The following is a 9,963-nucleotide window of genomic DNA, read 5'->3' on the forward strand; positions in this document are numbered from 1 at the left end:
GGTACCGGCAGATATTTAAATAATAACTGGATCATACATTGATGGATTCACTGACCAGTTGTTAGGTAAATTTAAATCTTCATTGAATATAATCCCCTGATAGAACACCGAATACACCGAAAAACAGTTATTTAATAATATATTTTACTGGTAGAATTCCAATGACACGTGGCATATCGCTTGGAATTAGGTCAATAAACCAGTTCTAAATAGCGCTTACCGTTATGATTGTTTTTTTATTTTATCCACATTCTGACAAAGGCTTAATTTTAAAATTATTGTTTTTATTGAAGGCTATATCATAATCGTACTGAATTTTTATTTTAAAGCAATTTCAAGTATGGTTGTCACGTGACAATTGTGCGGTGTGTCTATGAATTGACGAATGAATAAAAACTTTTGCCAAGTTACGTAACTAGTTACCTGATCGACAAAGACTACAAATTGTGTTATGAAGAAATGCCACGTAGCCGTATCAGCTTATTTTGACTACGGCATTTTCTGATACTGGCAATAGTTGAAAAATGCTAATATTTTAGATCATCTACTTATGAAACGCGAACGTTTCATCGAATTAAATAAACGAAGACAGTAAATAATTTATTCTGGAATATTACGGACGTGAACTTCAAGATGGTACGTGAATTAAATATGGAAAATTTTCAAAAGGTGTACCTGTCGTTATTTGTGTGGTAATCACATATATTAAAATACGACATTCTCCACAACAAATTATTTTTGTTGAAGTATAGTTATATTAAAGGGAATGGAGCTTATAATTAACCCATATTCTACGGGACCTCAATATTGACCCAATTCTGACCAGTTCGTTTCAAAATGAATTAAGGACCCTGATGCTTACCCATCTTAAACATCTTGAAACAGAATGTAGTTTCAGATTATTTTGGGCATAATTCGTGTTGTCATATCGCGATACCTATCGCGTATCGGTTTGCGGTATCGTCAATACGTATCGTATCGAAAATGGACTGTATCGACACAGCCCTAATAAATAACCGTCAATGTTTCAAATATTTGGAGTTTTTTAGTTTTTAGTATCGAAAATAAATTAACGATTAGTTTCTAAATTATTTATGGTGCCGAAAAACATCAACTACATGTATTTGCATATCAGTATTGAGGTCAACCGTGATAGATAGATTTTATTACATAAAACACCCTTTCGAGAAGCATGTAAATTATACATTACGGTCAGCATAATAAATACATTATAAAAGTGGATGAAAAATATATAAAAAGTGGTTGTAAATTACATAAAAAGTTAATGAAATTTACATGTATATACATTGAGGGAGTATGTATGATTATCGTGTTATTCGACATAAAATTTGGTAAATAAGAGTGATTTGAATTGCTAAAAAAAGATGAAATATGTACAATATAAATTATACTCTCTATACAAGACTACAAGATGACAATTGGTTATTGAAGGGGATCTCGTTTTAGACAGTTTTTCATTTGATTAAACGCGTAAGTTCAAATATTGACCTTAGATTGATAGTATGCATTGACGGCCAAGCCATTGGCGGCGAAATGAAAAATAAATATCAGCATGGTATTGTATCTGTCCCGTGGATGCAGCGAAGATTTTAGAGGTCCATAAACTTATGATTACTGAATGATAGATCTGCTCCTGATAGAACTAGACGATATAAATACTTGGGATGCGATGTGAACATTTAAATAACACTGTCTATATTTCTAATCGTTTTTTTTTTAAAATACAACATTAGAGCACTGGTATCCTGTATATACAGTCAAACTGGGGGAAAGTATTGTCATCTTTTTGCTATGGTTGATTGATCAGAATGTTTGAAAACGTTGACCTACATAGGTGTTACGTAACAAATGTGGTGTTTTGATACTTGATTGGGGTTCATAAAGTAATAAACTAATTAACAAGCTACATGGATCATTTATTTCAACCAAAATGTGTATTAGAAGTTGCTGTCTGAATTACGGTTGTTAATTTTATTTATAGATTTATTAATTGACTGTTTTCGCTAACTTAAAAAATCGTGCAATATGAAAAATAAGGTAATTTATGTCTAAAACTTTTTATGGCATGTAAATAGAATGAATGCATAGAAACGTTTATAGTAAAATTTATTGCAACCAGTAACAAACTATCTCTTGATACAGGCATATCTGTTTTATGGAATAACCAACCATTTAGTTTAAGATGTTGTACATATCTATATTCTTTAAAACAAACTATTTAAAACACTGTTATTGTCCCCCGCCTTTCGAAGAAAGCAGGGGACTATTAAAATGGGTTCGTCCGTCTGTCTGTCCGTCTGTCTGTCTGTCTGTCCGTCTGTCTGTCTGTCCGTCACACTTTTTGGGACACAATAACTCTCTTCCTAATTGAGCTAGAATGTTCAAACTTGGTGTATGTGTTTATTAGGTCAATGCCTTGATGGAGTTCGAAGATGAGCATTTTCCGCTTAGGGTAAGCAGAGATAAGCAATTTGATTGGTTGATGCTTTGGGACACGATAACTCTCTTCCTAATTGGGCTAGAATGTTCAAACTTGGTGTATGTGTTGATTAGGTCAATGCCTTGATGGAGTTCGAAGATGAGCATTTTCCGCTTAGGGTAAGCAGAGATAAGCAATTTGATTGGTTGATTCTTTGGGACACGATAACTTTTAATTGAGCTAGAATGTTCAAACTTGGTGTATGTGTTTATTAGGTCAATGCCTTGATGGAGTTCGAAGATGAGCATTTTCCGCTTAGGGTAAGCAGAGATAAGCAATTTGATTGGTTGATACTTTGGGGCACGATAACTCTCTTCCTAATTGAGCTAGAATGTTCAAACTTGGTGTATGTGTTGATTAGGTCAATGCCTTGATGGAGTTCGAAGATGAGCATTTTCCGCTTAGGGTAAGCAGAGATAAGCAATTTGATTGGTTGATGCTTTGGGACACGATAACTTTAGTTCTAATTAAGTGAGATTGATGAAACTTGGTGTATAGATTTATTATATGAATACCTTAACTAAGTTCGATAATGAACATTTTTTGCTGAGTGTAAGCAGAGTGATAAGCAATTTGATTGGTAGAAACTTTGGAACACAATAACTCTCCTTCTAATTGAGGTAGAATGTTCAAACTTGGCATAGGTGTCTATTAGGTGAATGTTTAAACTTGATGTATATGTAGATGTTCATTAGGTGAATGTCTTGACTGAGTTCAATAATTAACATTTCGAGCTGAAGCTAAGCAGAGCTAATCGATTTCATTTGTCGATGGTTTGGGGCAAGATAATCTTGATTCTATCTGATAGAGAGTGATGAAACTTAGTGAAAAAAATAAATGTGCGATTAATTAATATGTGTCATCTATTTATTTTGCAATTTCGGCGGGGGACATCAGCCTCACTGTTGGCTTGTTTAAACTGGCTTTTAATAGACACTACATGTCCATCATCTTGATTTTTTTTTAACTCTTAACTGACCCAAGGCGACTTTTGTCGACACCTATAACGTTACCGTTAAGTACCCACGGCGACTTTTGTCGACAAAACCAGTTAGCCGAATGCAACATTTCTAGCGTAATGAGAGTTATTTCCCTTATGAACAGACGACTTTATCTCATTTGTTTACTTCCTGTTTGACATTTTGACAGTTAAAAATCTTACTGTTTCTCTTGAAAAATTATAATAAAACGGTGATATGTCTAGACCTATTCGGCAACGTTCACCTAATGACGGATTACCATCCTTATTGAATGACAGTGATTCAGATTTTGCGTTAGGCCTAGAACGTGATAGAAGTAGGCTTAGTTAATCAACAAATTTCTATTACGGTACTTAAATAAGCTTAAATTAAAAGAGATTCATGATGAATAATTTTTAGTTCACAACAGCCGAACAAAAAAAAAAAATAGAAATAACCATTATATACATGAATTTTGCATGAAATGTCTAAATTTATTTTTTGTATAAATTTATATTTATGAAAATGGCATTAAATTTAGATTATTTCATCCATGTACATTAAGGGTCTATCTACAGTTGTTTATTAATGATATGACTTTAAAATGCATATCTATATTTTAATACTATTGACCATTATGACGTGGGTTTTTATGACGTTATGACGTCAAACCTCTGGGTCGTTTAAGAGTTAATATGATTAAATTGTCACTTTGTAAAGTGTCCCTAAACAATTAAGTTACATGGAAGGGCTCACTATAATAATATATAGTGTATCAATATCGCCCATGCATCTGTTATCACTCGTCACTCCAGTCAGTTATATAGAGGGATAAATCGTGTTTTCCTTTTGCGTTCGTCACTTCCGATTGTTGAAACATTGATTACGAATCTATCGTAGCAATGATCTCTGTGATACAATAATATTTGGAGCGTGTTTAACAAGTTCGATCACATATGTGATATATGTATAACAGTAACAAAATTTCGATTTATAGTATTAATATTGCTTTGTCCCCTTTATTTGCAAAAACATCTCTCCAATGATGATAATAAATTTGAATTACTACTCCGTACCAGTTGGAAACGTAATTGTCTAAGGTCTAAATGAAATGTGAAGTTTAATCAAATCAAATTGGTCAAATCAAATTGGATTTGGGAACAGGGTAATGTATTTTTGCATAAAATTACAATGCTGTTTGTTTCGAATTTTTAACGAGCTATATGTTCTTTCAGCTATTATAAAAAACACATGCAATACACACACAGTGTACGCGATATGGTCAACGCTTCCCGAAAAGCTACCGATTTATCAGAATTTTCAAAGAAAAAATTGACAAATTTTATAGTTTAATATCAGTATCTTCTCAAATAAAGCAACAGAACAGTTTTCCAATACGTGCGAATAAGCTCGTGCACGCCTTTACATGTATAAATAGAATTGTTACCTGATCAAGGACACTGCCGACAACGTGCTATGCACGGACTATGCGTGAAACGCGAAGTCTGAAATGGTTGGGTTGACATTTGAATTATATTATTTTTTTGATCAGCAATCCGGTTATATAGTACAAATTTGAAGACACAAATAATAACTTGTCGGAAGACAAGATTAAGTATATTTACGAGAAGTATATTTACTATTTACGAGAATCAGTATATTTACGAGAATCAGTATATTTACATACGGCAAATTTGGCTTATTCGCTATATACCTGGGGATATTCAAATTGGGGCCTACCTGTTCGATATCTATAAATGACGACATTGCATTTCGTGCGATAGATTAAGGTCAATATTTTTATTTTTATTAAATGCAACTTCATCTATAACTAGCGTGACGGTATGGTACGCAGTATAAACGCCAGGTATAGTCGTAACAATAGAATACAAGCCACGAAAAATGATTACGTGACAATTCGGGCGTATATGTTTCTTTGATATGTTATATCACGGGACAATTCTGTAATTATTATTGCATAAAAAGAAAACGGCTATTATAAGTTACAAGTTCTGGAATGAGGATTGTTGGATTTTATGCGATGTAAATTTAGTGAAATTTACAAGTTCTGGAATGAGGATCGTTGGATGCGATATACATTTAGTGAAAAGCTAAAGTAATTTTAGTTTAAATATATCATTTGTGTGGGAATTACCACTGTTCGGTTGGTTGTGTCATAGTATTTATCAATATGGAGATTTCTGTTTTATGGATATTGCTATTGAAGGTAGGATGCACAATTTACGCATCGTGGCGCGTTTTTATAAATTTGATAAATGTGAAACGGTGAGTGCGCGTCTTTTTAGTAATAAAGCAGAAATATATTTCGGTTGTAGAAAAAATAGTTTTTGCTGGATTTACTCTCTATATTCCCGTGGATATTCAACATGGGCGCTGATGTCTGGGTATTTATAAATGACGACATTGCACTCGCCTTTCCGTATAATATATGGTACGCAATACAAAAGACGCACAAGAGAAACGTAGATCATAGTGATCACACACGCCTATCTAAAGACCTGTCTTTAATTATACAAAGACCTGCGTAAAACACACGGTTGAATGATAAATCCCATGGTAAAACAGTTTTACTTCCCAAATTTTGATTTAACACGTACGTGTCAGATAAAGCCTATTGGTCCTTGATTATACTCCTTTTGGTGCAGTTATCGCAACTAGCGAGAAAACACGCCAATTAAACAATACACACCATTGACATTCATTTTTTACCGGTCGGTTAATTAACACACCTCTATAGAAAATGCACCGTCGTACAGTTTTTCACCCCTAGTGTTAATTAACTCACCCCTCAGACATTTTTCACCCTTGTTAATTAACACACCTTATTTACAGTTTTAACACGGTAATACTGAGTAATAGTCGGGAAATTAATTTTCTTTCGATAGAGGTACAAATAACAAGCCAAACAGATTTATATAAGGGCTGCGTACAGATCAACCACTTAGTAGTTCTCAGTGTAAGATTATTAGTATTTATGCTACTACTACTACATGGTATAAAAACTACTGTTTTTGTTCGGATTATTAGTTTTACCTAATATTAAAACTATTATTTATGTTCGGATTATTAGTTTTACGTAGTATAAAGATAGGTTGCCAGGCAATGAAACATACGCCCACAGCAGCTTAATCGTCCGGGCAGTCAACAAGAGTTGTCACATATTTCTATATCAAGATTCATTGAAAATCAATATACTTGTTTGTCTCAAGACTTTAAATTCTGTGTATCAATCTGAAGTCAATCGGATGATAACTTTAGCCTCTAGAGTGTCACAAGATTTTTCAAAGTGATCAAGGGCCATAATTCTTCAACTCATGACCTCAAACACTGTGTATCAATTTAAAGTCAATTGGATATTAACTTTAGCATATAGAGCATTTACAAGATATTTTGAAGTGATCAAGGGCCATACCTCTTGCAGTCATCATCAAAAATCGCTGAAAATAAATAAGACTTCTTCATCTCATGACCTGAAACACTGTGTATAAATTTAAACTCAATCGGATATTAACTTTGACCTCTAGAGCACCCACAAGTTATTTTGAAGTGATAAAGGGCCATAACACTGGCAGTAATTATCAGAAATCACTGAACATCAATAGGCTTGTTCGTCTCATGACCTTAAACACTGTGTATAAATTTAAAGTCAATCGGATATTAACTTTAGCCTCTAGAGCATCCACAAGCAATTTCAATGTGGGCGTATAAAAACTATTGTTTTTGTTCAGATTATTATTTTTTTTCCTCATGTGTTTGGAAAAAGTACATGTTCTACAAAATAAAACTCTATACCATCCGAAAGGTATTTAGTTCAAAAGGTGAATAACTAAAACTTTGAAAATGATAACAGGAAGTGATGTCATCAACGAAAATAGACCTATATTAGACATCAGAGAGAATTTTTTCGTTTTTCAACCAATTTGGATGCTACTTTCACTAATTTGTAACTGTTCATATTTCGTTTTTCAACCAATTTGGATGCTACTTTCACTAATTTGTAACTGTTCATATTTCTCGGCTTTTATGTCGAGACATTGACTACTCTGACGCATGCATATTGCCCAATTTTAAGATCAAAAGTGAAATGTGTGAAAATTCTGAGCATAACTTTTCTATTTTTGAAGATTTTGACTTGAAACTGTCAGAATACATTACAAATGGGTTGATTAAGCCAATAATGTCAACAAAAACTTTTCGATTATCTCCCCTTTGAAGATGTTAGATTTCCAACTTCTTTAATCATACATACACTATGCAAGAGCTAAAACTGCCTATTGCAGGTCTTTCTTTAGGCCTGAAATGTTATCTAAATTCTTAATTAGACATTTATTAACAAAACAAGCTCAAAATCAACTAGCTTGCAATGGTTATTGGATTAGGCTCCGATTTCCTGTTCGACATCCATTCATAATTTAATCATTAAATGGATAATTGAGACTATGTTTTTTTATCGTACCGACTTTAGTAATCATGATCGAGGCTAGGCCAAAAGTTCTATCGCAAAAATCTTTTTATGAAGGGATCAATTTGACTGAAATTTTCAGCAAATTCCCTTTACATTATCTAGTTTTTATACCCCCACATTTTCATGTGGACACTCTAGAGATCACAATTTTCACCCAATTTGATGAAACTCGAAATGCATGTTTATAACCCAGAGATTTTAAGTTCCTTTCGACATTTGTGCATATCAGATCGTAACTTGCTGAACTTGGTTCCTGATTGTATGAAAAATCGTGTTTTTAGCTTGTGGTCCCTCAAGAGGTCACAATTATTATCTGATTTAAAAAACGTTTGAATATGTTACCGTTACACCATATTGTTGGTTGAGTTCGAATTTCATGAAAAACGGACCAAAACTGTCAGACAGTAAATAATTTTTTCTGGAATATTACGGACGTGAACTTCAAGATGGTACATGAATTAAATATGGAAAATTTTCAAAAGGTGTACCTGTCGTTATTTGTGTGGTAATCACATATATTAAAATACGACATTCTCCATAACAAATTATTTTTGTTGAAGTATAGTTATATTAAAGGGAATGGAGCTTATAATTAACGCATATTCTACGGGACCTCAATATTGACCCAATTCTGACCAGTTCGTTTCAAAATGAATTAAGGACCCTGATGCTTACCCATCTTAAACATCTTGAAACAGAATGTAGTTTCAGATTATTTTGGGCATAATTCGTGTTGTCATATCGCGATACCTATCGCGTATCGGTTTGCCGTATCGTCAATACGTATCGTATCGAAAATGGACTGTATCGACACAGCCCTAATAAATAACCGTCAATGTTTCAAATATTTGGAGGTTTTTAGTAGCGAAAATAAATTAACGATTAGTTTCTAAATTATTTATGGTGCCGAAAAACATCAACTACATGTATTTGCATATCAGTATTGAGGTCAACCGTGATAGATAGATTTTATTACATAAAACACCCTTTCGAGAAGCATGTAAATTATACATTACGGTCAGCATAATAAATACATTATAAAAATGGATGAAAAATATATAAAAAGTGGTTGTAAATTACATAAAAAGTTAATGAAATTTACATGTATATACATTGAGGGAGTATGTATGATTATCGTGTTATTCGACATAAAATTTGGTAAATAAGAGTGATTTGAATTGCTAAAAAAAGATGAAATATGTACAATATAAATTATACTCTCTATACAAGACTACAAGATGACAATTGGTTATTGAAGGGGATCTCGTTTTAGACAGTTTTTCATTTGATTGAACGGGTAAGTTCAAATATTGACCTTTGATTGATAGTATGCATTGAAGGCCGAGCCATTGGCGCCGAAATGAAAAATAAAAATCAGCATGATATTGTATCCGTCCCGTGGATGCAGCGAAGATTTTAGAGGTCCATAAACTTATGATTACTGAATGATAGATCTGCTCCTGATAGAACTAGACGATATAAATACTTGGGATGCGATGTGAACATTTAAATAACACTGTCTATATTTCTAATCGTTTTTTTTTTAAAATACAACATTAGAGCACTGGTATCCTGTATATACAGTCAAACTGGGGGAAAGTATTGTCATCTTTTTGCTATGGTTGATTGATCAGAATGTTTGAAAACGTTGACCTACATAGGTGTTACGTAACAAATGTGGTGTTTTGATACTTGATTGGGGTCATAAAGTAATAAACTAATTAACAAGCTACATGAATCATTTATTTCAACCAAAATGTGTATTAGAAGTTGCTGTCTGAATTACGGTTGTTAATTTTATTTATAGATTTATTAATTGACTGTTTTCGCTAACTTAAAAAATCGTGCAATATGAAAAATAAGGTAATTTATTCTAAAACTTTTTATGGCATGTAAATAGAATGAATACATAGAAACGTTTATAGTAAAATTTATTGCAACCAGTAACAAACTATCTCTTGATACAGGCTTATCTGTTTTATGGAATAACCAACCATTTAGCTTAAGATGTTGTACAT

The sequence above is a fragment of the Patella vulgata genome, chromosome 9 (assembly GCF_932274485.2).
Source record: "Patella vulgata chromosome 9, xgPatVulg1.2, whole genome shotgun sequence".
NCBI lineage: Eukaryota > Metazoa > Mollusca > Gastropoda > Patellidae > Patella > Patella vulgata.